Source organism: Balaenoptera borealis (assembly GCF_965194805.1).
Source record: "Balaenoptera borealis genome assembly, chromosome: 8".
In the NCBI taxonomy this organism is placed as follows: domain Eukaryota; kingdom Metazoa; phylum Chordata; class Mammalia; order Artiodactyla; family Balaenopteridae; genus Balaenoptera; species Balaenoptera borealis.
In genome coordinates this window covers 20,877,595-20,891,186 of record NC_138865.1, presented here as the reverse complement: position 1 = coordinate 20,891,186, position 13,592 = coordinate 20,877,595, and the positions used below count along the sequence as shown (strand labels likewise).

At 50.1% G+C, this 13,592-nt stretch overlaps 1 protein-coding gene across 1 annotated transcript in view; it reads right to left on the bottom strand.

Annotated features, from left to right (window-relative positions):
- NUP62CL (nucleoporin 62 C-terminal like) overlaps positions 1-13,592 on the bottom strand; it is an 888,162-nt gene that overhangs the window by 412,397 nt on the left and 462,173 nt on the right. The gene's annotated exons all lie outside the window — the stretch shown is intronic.

The following is a 13,592-nucleotide window of genomic DNA, read 5'->3' as shown; positions in this document are numbered from 1 at the left end:
CCCCAGCGAGTGGGAATAAGCACACAAGTGCCCGGCAGCAGAGGAATGCACTAATACATCACCTGACATCCCCACACTTCCCAGTGAGGGAACGCCATCCAGAATGAGGACGAGGTGATCTACAAGCTCATGAGACAACACAGAGGAGAATCTTGCCAACGCAACATGAGCCAAAGAAGCTGGACAGGAAAGTATAATTCCATTTGTACAAAGAACAAAATCAAGGGAAACTAAGCTGTGCTGTTGGAAGTCAGGGTAACAATGGCCCCAGGCCTGGCCATAACCAGGTGATTCTTCTGTGGTGCTGCTGACATCTGCTCTTGTTCTGGGGCTGGATGCGGGGGTTGAACAGTTAGTGAGACTTCAACAAATTGTGCACTTCAGAAATGTGCTCCGTTTGCGTGTGTGTGTGTGTATCTCAGATTTAAAAATAAAATAAAAAATCAAGGGCTGCATCTGCTGTGGGGCAAGCAGGTTGGAAGATCCACGTGGGCCTTTGGAAAGGAGAGGCCCTTACAGATACTGCTTTCCTCCTTCAGTGGCACTTCCCTCCTGCATGGTGGTCTGGTCTATGTTTCCTCTCCACGGGCTGTAAGTGACAAGCTGGGGATAGGAGGAGATGGCCAGCACAGACAGCAGTGGGATCCCCAAATGCTCCCCTCTTGTGGGATCATGGCTTTGAGGTGGCTGACAAAAGGGAATAAAAACCAAAAAAATATTGTTATTGTTGTTTTCAACATTAAGACTCCAGATTATCCAGAACAGTGAAGACCCCCAACAGCATTTTGGCACTTGAAGTCAAAGATCCAGGGTTCTTCCAGAATCTCTTCAGAAGGACAAAGAGATCAGAGTGTAAGAAGAAGCAGAGGTATGAGGGGCAGCCCTTGGTCCCAGGGCTCTTGGAGGAAAAACCTGGGAGAGGATGAGAGCTGAAAGCCTCCCAGAGCCAAGGAAATGGGTTTCCAGTGGCAAACTTCTTTTGAGGTTATAATCCAGGATTTATTATTGTTGTTGTTGCTGTTATTAGTTTGATTCATGTAAAAATTTCCCTGTCAGAAACCCTTAAAAGAAGAACCATCCTCTCTGAGATAAAAGAGGACAAACCAATTCAAAAATTTCACTTCCTCATTTCTTTTGCTGAATCTCAAGTGAACTTAAGGAAAAAACAAAACACTGAGACACACAGACCTATTTTAAGAACAGCAGGTATTTCCACATTGGTGCTTTGACTTATTTCTAGACCAGAAACTGGATCGCAGGTCCACAAAGCCCCGTCCCACCTGGCGTTTGCTCTGCACGGGTTCTGGGAAAGAGCAGCATGGGGTCAAGCCAAAAAGGCAGTTTTGTCTTTTTTATGATCGAATGCTGAGAATGTACTGATTTATAGCATCTACTTTGATATTTTACACAGAGGCCAAGATTGGAGCTTAGCCCAGTCCTTTCTGGAAATGTATCCTTTGAATCAGGAGGTCCACTTAAAGAAAAGAAGCAGAATTGTGTGTTCCCTGGTGACTTACACCACCACTGTTATGCGCAGCTATCCTTGTCGAGACTGTATCTGGGAGCTGCTCATGGGAGGTTTGTTCCCATCTGAAGTGTGATGGTGTTCAAGTCACCATGAGTGTTCCTGCCAGGGGGATGCTTCCATTTCTAGAACCACACCCCAGTGAATGTGTAGGAAGGGATTTCACAGATTTCAAGTCTGGGTGTTCCCCTACAAGGAATCACACAATATTTGAGTTTGAAATGAACATCTGGATCACCGGGTCAAGGCTGTGGTCACTGAGACACGTGGCCCGGGAGCCCCACCAAAGTCCATCTTGAGGTGGGGCTGCAGGAGGGATTTCCAAGGTGATGTCTCCAGGGTTGGCATCTGCTATGATTATTGCCACACGGTCTCCATTTATACACTGTGCTTCCACAAATAAGTTATCATTTGACAACATTTACCAAAGCTAACAAGAGTTGAAAACCACTGATCTACTTGAGGTCGTTATTTTACAAATGAGAAAACCGGGCACAGAGAAACATGCTGATCAAGGATTCCCAAACAGAAAGATCAGCAGATAGCCGAGAGCTGTCAAACATCAGAGAAAAATGAACACTATGAAAAAGTGGCAATCCAATTCAACAAATGGAAAAAGGCCATACAGCAAAGTCTGAAAGGTAATTATAATGAATATAGTCAAGGAAATTAGAGAATGTAAACTATCTATAAAACACGAAGCGTTTGTTATGAAAAAGAACTAGGGAAATTGGAAAATCAACAAAATGATTGCTAATTACAATATCAATAGGCTCAGTAACAAAATAGACATGATTGAGGAATGAATTAGTGAACTGAAAGACCAGGCATTTCTTGCAGACTGTTCATGAGGACAAAGAAATCAGAATAAGAGAGAAATGTGGACACACAAATGGGAGAACCAGAAGTCTCATTACTTATTTTCCTAGAGTTCCAGGAGAACAGAGAGAATCCAGGGAGGAAAATAATCAATTAACAAATAGAAGAACATTTATCAGATTTTTTTCAGTTCTCAGCAGGACTAACCTCACTGCTGTGTGCAGTCACACGGGGCCCTCTGCTCAGAAGGCCCTCCACTTGATTTAATGCCCTGCTGTCACCAACTTGAAATCGTTAATAATTTAAGCTTTGAACTTGTGTTTTGTAGGTGAGGTCTGGTGGGATAATGAAGCGTGCCTGTGAGCAGAGGAGACATCATGCAGAACCAACATCTGCCGGTTTTTTGCTGCCTGATTTGAGTTCACAGCACCCCATAAATAGAGTTCCTATGCATCCAGGATGTGTGGAGTTTATTCAGCAAAACTCAAATCATGTACAGGTAAGTGTGTACCTTTATAGCCGAGGGAGTGGGGCGCTGGCAGCTCTCAGGAGCCACACTCTTCACTTGAACCAGAATTTGCTTCAAATGCAAATGGAAGGCAGTGGCCTTCTCAGCAACAAGAGCAACCAAGGCACCCTGGCCTAGCTTCTCTCACCTGCTTACATCCCTGTATCAGCCGAACACTTAACTCTAAAGTGATGATGACACAGCAGGAAAGGGAAGAACCTTATTATTCGGTCCTTCCTTTCTCCTCACCGAGCCGAAGTGTCAATAAATGAACTAAAAATACTTGAGGTAGTTTTGTGCAGTGTTTCCATTGTTCCGGTAAGAATGAAATACACCTGCATGTATGAGGTACAAAATAAGCTACGTAATTTCAATGGTTCTTCATGTGACTTAAAACGCTCTTTTATTTGCATTTAAAACTGGCATTGCACAATATAAAGATGAATGCTAAAATGTACACTAACAATTTAAAATTTCAACTTTTCTTTATTTGGAACAACATTAAATAAAAACACCATGGCAAGTCAAGAAAGACTGTGAAGGAAAGGAAAGCTTTATACTTTGGTACCTTTAAGTACGCTGTTTTCCTATGTTTTGAACAAGGGTCCCCCATTTACATTTTGCATGAGGTCCTGGGAATGAGGTAACTGGCCCCGTTTAAAAGGCCTGACAAATTCACAGCAGAATACGTTTTCAACATGTTTATTTTGGAATTTCAAAGGTAAAGGGGAATTTTTGAGGTTTCCAAAGAGAGAAAGAGGAGTTCATTTACGAGAAATGACAGTGACCAGGACAAGTGATGGCCGAGCTGGGTAAGGATTCCTTTGCTGACCACTTGGGATGTGGGCACCGAGGGGTCCCCTTCCCAGGGCCCCCCACTCTGAACAGCCAGGTGGCCCAGCCTACATCTTGTCTTCATCTGGTCTAGAAAGCAAAGGAGGTGGAGAAGCCAGAGTCCTGGGGCAGTAAGCAGGCTGGTTGCGAAACTCCTAGGGCTGTCTCCTCACAGAAGCAGCAGGGCTGGCTCTGGATCCAGTCCAGTTTCCCAGGATGTGCAGAGACGCAGCTCAGCTGGGCTGTCCCCGCGGGGCTGTGGGCGGTGGGCTGCAGCTCGAGGACACATTGGAACAAAGCGTTCCACTGCTCCAGCACCTGGGCATCTGGGGCCAGCAGAAAGCCCAGGAAAATGGAGTGGGTGGTGGAAGCCATTTTCCGTGTCAGAGGATGGCCAGGACTAACTCTGAGTTCACGCCCTGTGTTCATGCGCTGGGAGACAGCACACACACACACACACACACACACACACACACACACACACACACATCTACAGACAGACACACAGAGACACATCCACAGACATACGGACACACACAGATACCTATAGACACACACAACACACATACATTAATATACATTACACAGATACATACATAGGCACACATGCACAAATATGCACAGACACACATGGACACACCCAGACACATACTTATATATACACACAGACACGCACATATACAGACATACACATAGACTTATACACATAGGTAGATACACAGACACACGCACAGACGCACAGACACACAGACACACACAGCAGTGGAAATTTCTCCTTTGGCTCTTCAAATACAGAAATATACCAACTATTCACTTTGGCCAAGCAAACTCCTGTGCAATGTTACGAGCTGGTGAACGACACGGTCAGTCGGGGTTCTGCCTTTCATCTCATCCTCTTCATCCCCTGGTAGAGGCACTAATGAGCAAACCCAGCCAAGCCGTCCAGGAAGAGGGATGCGGAGCAACAAAGCGCTGGGATAAAGTCCAGCCAGCCAGGGGTGTTGGCTGACCCGCTAGGTGCACACTCAGCACCGTCCCTGCTGCTCTGGTCCAGGCTCAGGAAGGAACGGAATGCAACTCCTGCTGCACAGGACTTACAGCCAAACGTCCATAAAACACACACCTCCAGTTGGATGGTACATCGTGTTACAGGGACTGTGAGAGCTGAGGGAATGTGAGGGAGTGGGCGCTCGGCAGTGGAAGGAAGGGAAGATTTATGGGGAAAGAGGCGTGGGCCGACTTCTCCGGCTGGAAGAGCTCAGACCAGAGAGTGAGGCCAGGGCGGGCAGACAGGCGCCCTCGCTGGGCAGACGTGAAGGGTGGTTCCGGGCCAAGGACCCCGAAGACATATGGGGTTACATGAACAGGTTCCTGTGATGCAGGCATTCTGTGCATTTTAAATGTGCTTTCTGGATTTCTGATAGGAAACCAGTCGACAGAGGTTTCCATAAGAATTCAACCACGGACTGTTCTGCTGAGCAGAACACAGCCTGTAAATCCTCCTGCGAACAGATGGTACAGGCCGTAAGGGTTATGGGGAGGCGACAGCTTGCAGCTGGGAGACGGGACGAGAGGGTCCTGATTCTAATGCACAGCAGAGTTGATCCACTCTGCTAGGTCAACAGCGTGTGGAGCTGGAAAGCTGCTGTTGGCTGAAAAGGACTGGCCCCGGGCAGGAGTGAGCCCCTCAACCAGGTGCTCACAGCTCTTGGTGGAATTTGAAGCCCACTTGCAGGGAAATGCAAAGTGTAGGGTGAGTCCGCTCAGCCCGCCTTCAGAATGAAATGCAAAGTGACCTCAAGAAGGGGAAATCTTGTCTTTCTAACACAGCTGAACTTCCAGAAGGGTCACTAACCACGTGAAAGGGGGAAACCACATGTGGGGGGCAGTGGCAGCCATCAATTTTGACTTTTAAAATGCCTTTGAACTATCCACGTGCTGAAGATGGTTGCAGAAAATGACTTCCCCTGATGGTGCTTCTGTCTGTGTGGTTAGGGACTTGCCTTAGAGGATAAAGGGCCAAGCTAAGGGTTAAGGGGATGAGTGAGGGATGAGGGAATGGGTCTTATTTAATCGTTCTCTCTGTGGTGGGAAAGAGAAGGCGCACAATAAAATCTCCAAGTCCAGACATTTAAAAACAGAAACAAGTGTATATTGACAAACCCACAAAGGCCGTCCTACTCCTGTGGGAGTGGGTGATGTAGGTCAGGCAGCATCTATGCCATAGCAGCAGGTTCTGTGCTGGGCCTGAGGTCTGGAGAATCACTCTGGACCATCCAAGGGTGCCAGGCCCGAGCTTGGCCCTGGGTTATAGCAGGGGGCCCCAGGCACAAGGCACCCCCCAGCCTTGGCGTCCACGTGGATGGAGAGGTCCTTGGCCCTCCATCCTGGGAAGCCTGGGCAAGTAAGGATCATGTGGCGGCTGCCCTTGCTCTTACAGGTCCAGCTTTGGAACTTGGTTCCAGAGTTGCTCCTGGGCGCTGAGGACCACTTGGACTCCTTGTGCAGGGCCCAGCTCTGTAGATGCCCGGGAGGCAAAGTTTGAGGAGTCTCCACCCACTGCCATCAAAGCCTGCCCTTCCTTCTCCAGCACATTCCTCAGCCTGTGCATGAGTTCTAAGTCTAACCTCACCCTCTCATGCTGCAGAAACATGTGATAAGGCATGACGCCCTGGTTGGAATATAAAAGCTTACTTCCCAAGCTGAATCTCCCCATGCACGGACTGGAACTTTCCCTGGAGGGGCTGTGGTGAGAGGGTTGGGACTCAGCTCCCAAGCGGGTCGCTTGAAGTTTTTCACGGTGATGTGCCCCAGTGTAGGGGAAATTGGAGGACAAAACACATTTATCTGGGGTCTAAATCCCTGCCCTCTGTGTAGTGTTATCCATAGGCCAGTTGTCAGTTAACTAAAAGGAGGTAAGAGAATATGTAGAAATACATCTCTTTTCTCCAACCTAGAAGAATCACCTGTCACTCTTGACATTTCTCAAATATTTTGGGGGTGTGTCAAGGAGGTGGTTCATCCTTGGCTTCTCTCCATGTCTGGGAATCAAGAAAAGACAACTCAGTCCTACAATGTGACTTCCTCCACTCACTGAGGCTCTGTGACCCAGGCAGAGTGGAGAGAGCACCAAACAAGCAGTTATGAGGTCCATGGGCTCAATACACACCCATTTTTGGGGCTTAGTTGCTCCCCCTGTAAAACAGGGTGGATTAGACCTGGGATCCTTTGTGTTACCCCCTTAGAACCTACATCCAAACCATGTTGACTGCGTAGTAAACCTATTGTTTTTAGATTTCTTTTAATCAAAGGCTTGGACTATTCGATCCTGAATTAAGGAACCCGAGTCTTTCTGATGTCTAGGTGGCCTTCTCCAGGAATACGTGGTATGTCCTTCAGTTCCCAAGGCCTCTAGATTGCAGATGAACAAGCCTAGATGAGGGGCCCTTCCAGCTCAAACTTTCGGCATCCCACCTCAAAATGAGCCCACCTTGAGTTCAGGCCAGCAGGAATGAACATGCAGCAGGCAGATCTTTAACAAGAGGACATAAGAAACCTTTCCAATTCCCTTTCAGCCCTCAATACATAAAGGCAAAGATTAGAAATTGCTTCCCTGAATTGAGTAGCCAGATGCCAACCACTTACTTCGAAAATAAATCACTTACTACATCTTCTTACCTGCCGAAATGTGATTTCCAATACTGCATCCGCTTGGCAAATTTCAGGCTTTTGTGAAAATAGGTGGAACCTAAATCACTGTCTCCAAGACTGGCGAGCTCTCGCCCAGGTGTCATGCTGCCACCTAGTGGACGCTTGGGGAGCAGCCACATACGGTGCCCGTCCCGCAGCAGAGGGCTCCCCTGTGTCAGCCATGCCCGTGGAAGGGGCCCAGCGAGCCTGCTGCCTTCCTGCCAAGGTCAGGCCACACCGCCTATGTTGACTCGATGGGATGGTCATCCCTCCCGTCTTTCCCTTCTTTTCCTCCCCTCCCATCTCTTAAAAGAGGTTCAACCCAATGAAATGAATCCCCCTTGGAGGCAGCTCCTGCAGCAGAGGGCCAGGTTTTTACTTGGAGAGGACACTGCCGACTCTTAGAAATTACCCTGGGCATGGCCCTGGCACAGGTGGACTCAACCCTAGCAGGTCGGGGGCTGTTAGATTCCGTAGGACAGGGCCCCCCCCACCCCGTCAGGGTTTCAGGAATAAGGCTTACTTAGGGATCGTAATTCTGCCCTGGTCCCCCTAGTTTACTAGGTCACTATAACAGGGTGCCTAGGGGCCCAGCACGAGCTGACCAAGTTGTCACTTGGTGGCTTCACAGGGGCCCACACATGTGCCAGGTTGGCGCCCCCCGAACATGAACTGCACAGAGCTGCCATCCCACACCTGGAGCGACCTGGAGCTGGTGTCTGTGGACCTTGTCAGACAGCTTGAGAAACAGGCTGGCAGGCCTGTGGGCCCCAGGGGTTGTGAGCTCTGGGTGGCAGAAACCAGGGTCCCACACCTGCTTCCCCGCCTGCCCCCAGTGTCTCATCAGCTCCTCCCCAGGAAACCCCAGATGCAGGTATGATGATCATTACCGGTTTAACAGTTAAAGCAGTGCCAGGGAGAAGGTGGTTTTCTCCAGGGCTCCCTGGGAGGGGCACTGGGAACTGGAGTCTGGTCCACCTCCACAGGCCACAAGCAGGTTATGGGGAAAATTATTCCAAGTTCCAGGCTCCTGCTTCCTCATTGGTCCTTCCCTAGAACGCTGGAATTTACTTTTACTAGAACAAAATACTACCTGGGGAGTTTCCCCAGGTATTGGCTCTGGGCCTTCTTTGGGCTATAGAAAACCTTCTGCTGACCTTTTCATCTTCTCTCTTCTCTAGTTCTTTATCTCTCTCTCTCTCTCTCTCTCTCTCTCTCTCTCTCTCTCACACACACACACACACACACACACACACACACACACACACACACCCCTGGCTGAGTCCCAGATTTTGAAAATCCCCACATATAAACCTGTCTCTCAGCCCTCCCAGGGTTTCTCTGTCCCTCTGAGGAAGGATGACAATGGGTGGCAGGGTGACATTTGTCTTTGACCTCCAAAGCCCTTGAGCTGTTTCCTTGGGAGGGGTCTGGAGAGCAGAGGGGACTCCACCCTGGGGCCCTGCAGGGTAGGGTTAAAACTGATGACCTTGGGATGACCAAGGCCTCCTAGGGTCAGAAGGCAAAGCCAGAACACAGTGGTTGGACCGCACACAATCCCCCCCAGATCTGGCTGGACAAATCCACACGGAGAGGCCCTGATGACAGCCAGGGAGCCACCCGTGGCTGTCCATCCTCTCATTGTTGTCTTGTCCATGTGGGCGGGAACCTCGGGAAATCTCTTCCAGTGCCTTTACCTGCCTGCTCCCCACTGGACGGCCTGTGCCCGACACCGACAGGTGAACACAGCGGCTGTTAGACATCAACCACCAATGCCTGGGCGCTTTCTCCAGGTGAGCCTGGCCTCCTCCAGCGCTCCCAGAGGCTCAGTGTCTCCCTGTGGATGATGTCACACCTGTGCCTGGTCCGGTCTGTGAAAAGCCTGCGGGGCTGAACCCGGGGAGCAGGGAAAGGAATACTGGACTCTAGCAGATTCTAGCAGAGCCCCCTTTTGTCCAGGTGACTTCTGACGTCTGCCTACCCTCCACTGCTGTGCCCACTGTCCCGGCTGGCCGATCAGGGTGACTGCTGGGTCCAGAGAAAGAACCCATGGCCATGAAGGCGTGGGGTCTGTAGGTTGTTAAACACAGCCATTCAGAGATCAAAGTCAGGTGCCTCAGCCGGCCCCCAGTTCTCTGGCTGACCTGGAAGCAGGGGCCAGGGGCTGTCTCAGAGGATGGGGGCCGCGGTGCCCTGGCAGGCTGTTGGACTCATGGGTCAGTGAGGGCCTTCTTTACACAAATGCAGTCACATCTGGTGTTGGCTGAATCACAGATTCTCCGAATGAGAGTGCTCCTCTGAGGTCAGCATTTCTGAGCCTACAGGCCACCGTGGGAAACAGAGGAGCAGACACACAGGCACACGGTGATCGCACCTGGTTTTTCCCGGGACGCCCCAGTGACTCCCAGGGCCCTGTGCTCTTGCTGGAGTGATGTGGCCAAAGCCTGGTCTGTGCAGGTGGGGAAGCTGAGGGGACAGAGAGGAAGAGAGCCTCAGGGCAGGAACAGCCAGTCCTGACCGGGCCGCCTGCCCACAGCTGCCCCCGTTTACACAGCACTGTGTCCTCAGCCTACACTCAGGTGAGCAGGGGACACGAGGTGAGCAGGACCCAGTGAGCATGGTACTCCCCTCCTGCCCGTGACCCTCACCCCGACCCCTGCAGGCTTGCGGACTCTCTGGGGACAGAGTCCTTTCTTCTCCTGCCTCAGGCTTTGGGAAGCCGCCAAGTGCTGGAGGGATCAGGAGGGGATGAGCCAGGTGTCCTCACTGACAAGCAGTGGAGTCCAGGGGACAGTCTGGCCACAGCTGCCAGTGTCTAAAGTGCACATGTCTACAGATTGCCAACAGACACATGAAAGAATGTTCAACGTCATTAACCATTAGAGAAATGCAAATCAAAACTACAATGAGATATCATCTCACACTGGTCAGAATGGGCATCATCAAAAAATCTACAAACAATAAATGCTGGAGAGGGTGTGGAGAAGGGGGAACCCTCTTGCACCGTTGGTGGGAATGTAAATTGATACAGCCACTATGGAGAACAGTACGGGCGTTCCTTAAAAAACTAAAAATAGAACTACCATACGACCCAGCAATCCCACTACTGGGCATATACCCTGAGAAAACTATAATTCAAAAAGAGTCATGCACCAAAATGTTCATTGCAGCTCTATTTACAATAGCCAGGACATGGAAGCAACCTAAGTGTCCATCAACAGATGAATGGATAAAGAAGATGTGGCACATATGTACAATGGAACATTACTCAGCCATAAAAAGAAATGAAACTGAGTTGTTTGTAGTGAGGTGGATGGACCTAGAGACTGTCATACAGAGTGAAGTATGTCAGAAAGAGAAAAACAAATACCGTATGCTAACACATATATATGGAATCTAAAAAAAAAAAAAAAATGATCATGAGGAACCTAGGGGCAAGACGGGCATAAAGACACAGACCTACTAGAGAATGGACTTGAGGATACGGGGAGGGGGAAGTAAGCCGGGACAAAGTGAGAGAGTGGCATGGACATATATACACTACCAAACGTAAAATAGCTAGCTAGTGGGAAGCAGCCGCACAGCACAGGGAGATCAGCTCAGTGCTTTGTGACCACCTAGAGGGGTGGGATAGGGAGGGTGGGAGGGAGGGAGATGCAAGAGGGAAGAGATATGGGGACATATGTATATGTATAACTGATTCACTTTGTTGTAAAGCAGAAACTAACACACCATTGTAAAGCAATTATACTCCAATAAAGATGTTAAAAAAATAAAATAAAATAAAGTGCACATGTCAGGACTTCCCTGGTGGCATAGTGGTTAAGAATCCACCTGCTAATGCGGGAAACATAGGTTCGAGCCCTGGTCCAGGAAGATCCCACATGCCGTGGAGCAACTAAGCCTGTGCGCCACAACTACTGAGCCTGTGCTCTAGAGCCTGTGAACCACAACTACTGAGCCCACCTGCCACAACTACTGAAGCCCGCACGCCTAGAGCCTGTGCTCTGCAACAAGAGAAGCCACCGCAATGAGAAGCCTGCACACTGCAACGAAGAGTGGTCCCGGCTCGCCGCAACTGGAGAAAGCCCGTGTGCAGCAACAAAGACCCAACACAGCCAAAAATAAATAAATTTATTTTAAAAAATAAATCAAAAAATAAAGTACACATGTCCTCTGGCCCCCAGCAGTCCACATTCACCACAACACAGGAGTGGAGTAACAAGGGCACTGGGTTCTTTGGAAAGAGCCTGAAGGCAGGTGGTCCTCTGGGAAGCTGACTCTGAGGGAGCGTTGGGGCAAGCATTTATCAACGAGGGTGCAGGGTCCATCCATCAGCAGTGGACAAAGGAAGGGACACAGCAGCTTTTCCATGGGGGCTCCAGGGCTCACATGACCCAGCAGAGCTGTCCCAGGTGGGCCAAAACCACCAGACCTGCACGGACCTGGACAACCCATCTGGTTGGAGACCCACCCGCAGCCTCCCTCAGGAGGCCTGCCTATGCCATGAAGCTGCGAGGGGCTTAATCTCCCCACTGGATGAAGTCAGGTCCCTGGGAACCCGAGATACTCCTTCAGGCCCTGGGTTTCCCTCTGGGACAGCTTCTGGCTCAGTCTTGGGAGCTCATCCCAGTGGCCCTAACGTATGACCAGAGGCGGGTCATGGTACAGCTGAAGATGCTCAGGATGGGACCCTCATCCTCTTCTTCCCAGGATGGGGGATGCACTTCAGTGACTTGTTCACATGACTAGATGTTCTAGTAAAAGGGAGGCATTTTGACCGCAGTGCATGAGACCATGTTCTCCCTTCTGGACCTTCCCAGTGTATTCACATTTGTCTATTCTTACAAAGGGGTCCCAGACTGGATGAGATTCAGGCTCTGGAGATGCTTCCACTCCCCCTGCCCCCCTGAACACCCAGGGAGTGTCTTCCTCCCAAAGGCTGCACATCAGACTCACCCAGGGGCCTTTCAACATTGCCAACACCCAGGCCACAGCCCAGACCCAAGGAAACCAGCATCACATTCCTCTGCAGGCAAGTCTGAAGGGCAGCAAATCGAGTACCAGAAGCCAGACTCCTTGTTACTCAGATGGGGCCACATCAGCCTCACCCAGGAGTTGAAAGGAATACAGGCCCCACCGCAGACCCACTGAGTCAGAATCTGCTTTTCAACCAGATCTGCAAAATCCGTGAGCACAGGAGGAAGTGAGAAAGCAACTGGGAGCCACTCGGCCCTCTCCTGGGTCTCCCTGGCACTAGCCTCTGCTGCCACTGAGAGAAGGGGCACCTGGCAGAGGAGGCAGGGCCACGGGAGCCCGGGTTTCCCTGCTGACACTTGTATTCATTTCCTGCAGCTGCATAACAAAGCACCACAGACTGGGCAGCTTAAACAACAGAAATGTATTGCCTCACAGTCCTGGAGGCTGGAAGTCCAAGATCAAATGATTGGCAGGGCTGGTTCCTTCCGAGATTGTGAGGGAAGGATCTGGTCCAGGCCTCTCTCCTGGGCCTGTAAATGACTGTCTTCAGGTTCATATGGTGGTCTCCCTCTGTACATGTCTCTCTGTCCAAATTTCCCCTTTTTATAAGGACAAAGTCATTCTGGATTAGGGCCCACTGTCGTGACCTCATCTTACCTAAATCATGTGCAAAGACCCTGTCTCTGAGTCAGTTCACACTAGCAGGTACTAGGCTAGGACTTCAACATCATGTTGGGGACACAACTCAACCACACTTTTTCCAGAGTGTCTCAGGGTGAGGCTGGTGCAGCAGTCCCCTCCTGATGGGTTGGAGCTGCCCACCGTCAAGGGAAACGTAGCGAGTCCCTCAGAAGGTGGCAAGCTGACTTCAGCTGCCCCTGCCATCTTCAGAAAGCATCCTCACCAACTCACAGCACGGCCTCAGGGTCCAGCTCTGAAGGAACCATTGAGTTGGTCAGCTAGAATCTCTCCGAGCTGGGAGTGAGGCTCTGGTTGGACCCCAGTGGGGACCCAGCCATTTCCAGTCTCTTGAGATGAGCCAGTGAACAGAATGACATAGAGTCCATCTGCATAGTGTTAGGGGCTGTGTCATGTGCCCCAAATTCTAAAATCCTAATGAAGGGGAAATATGGACTCAAAGACAGACACTCACAGAAGGACAACCACGTGAGGACATGGAGAAAACAGCTATCTGCAAGCCAAGGAGAGAGGCTTCAGGAGAAACCAGCCCTGCCC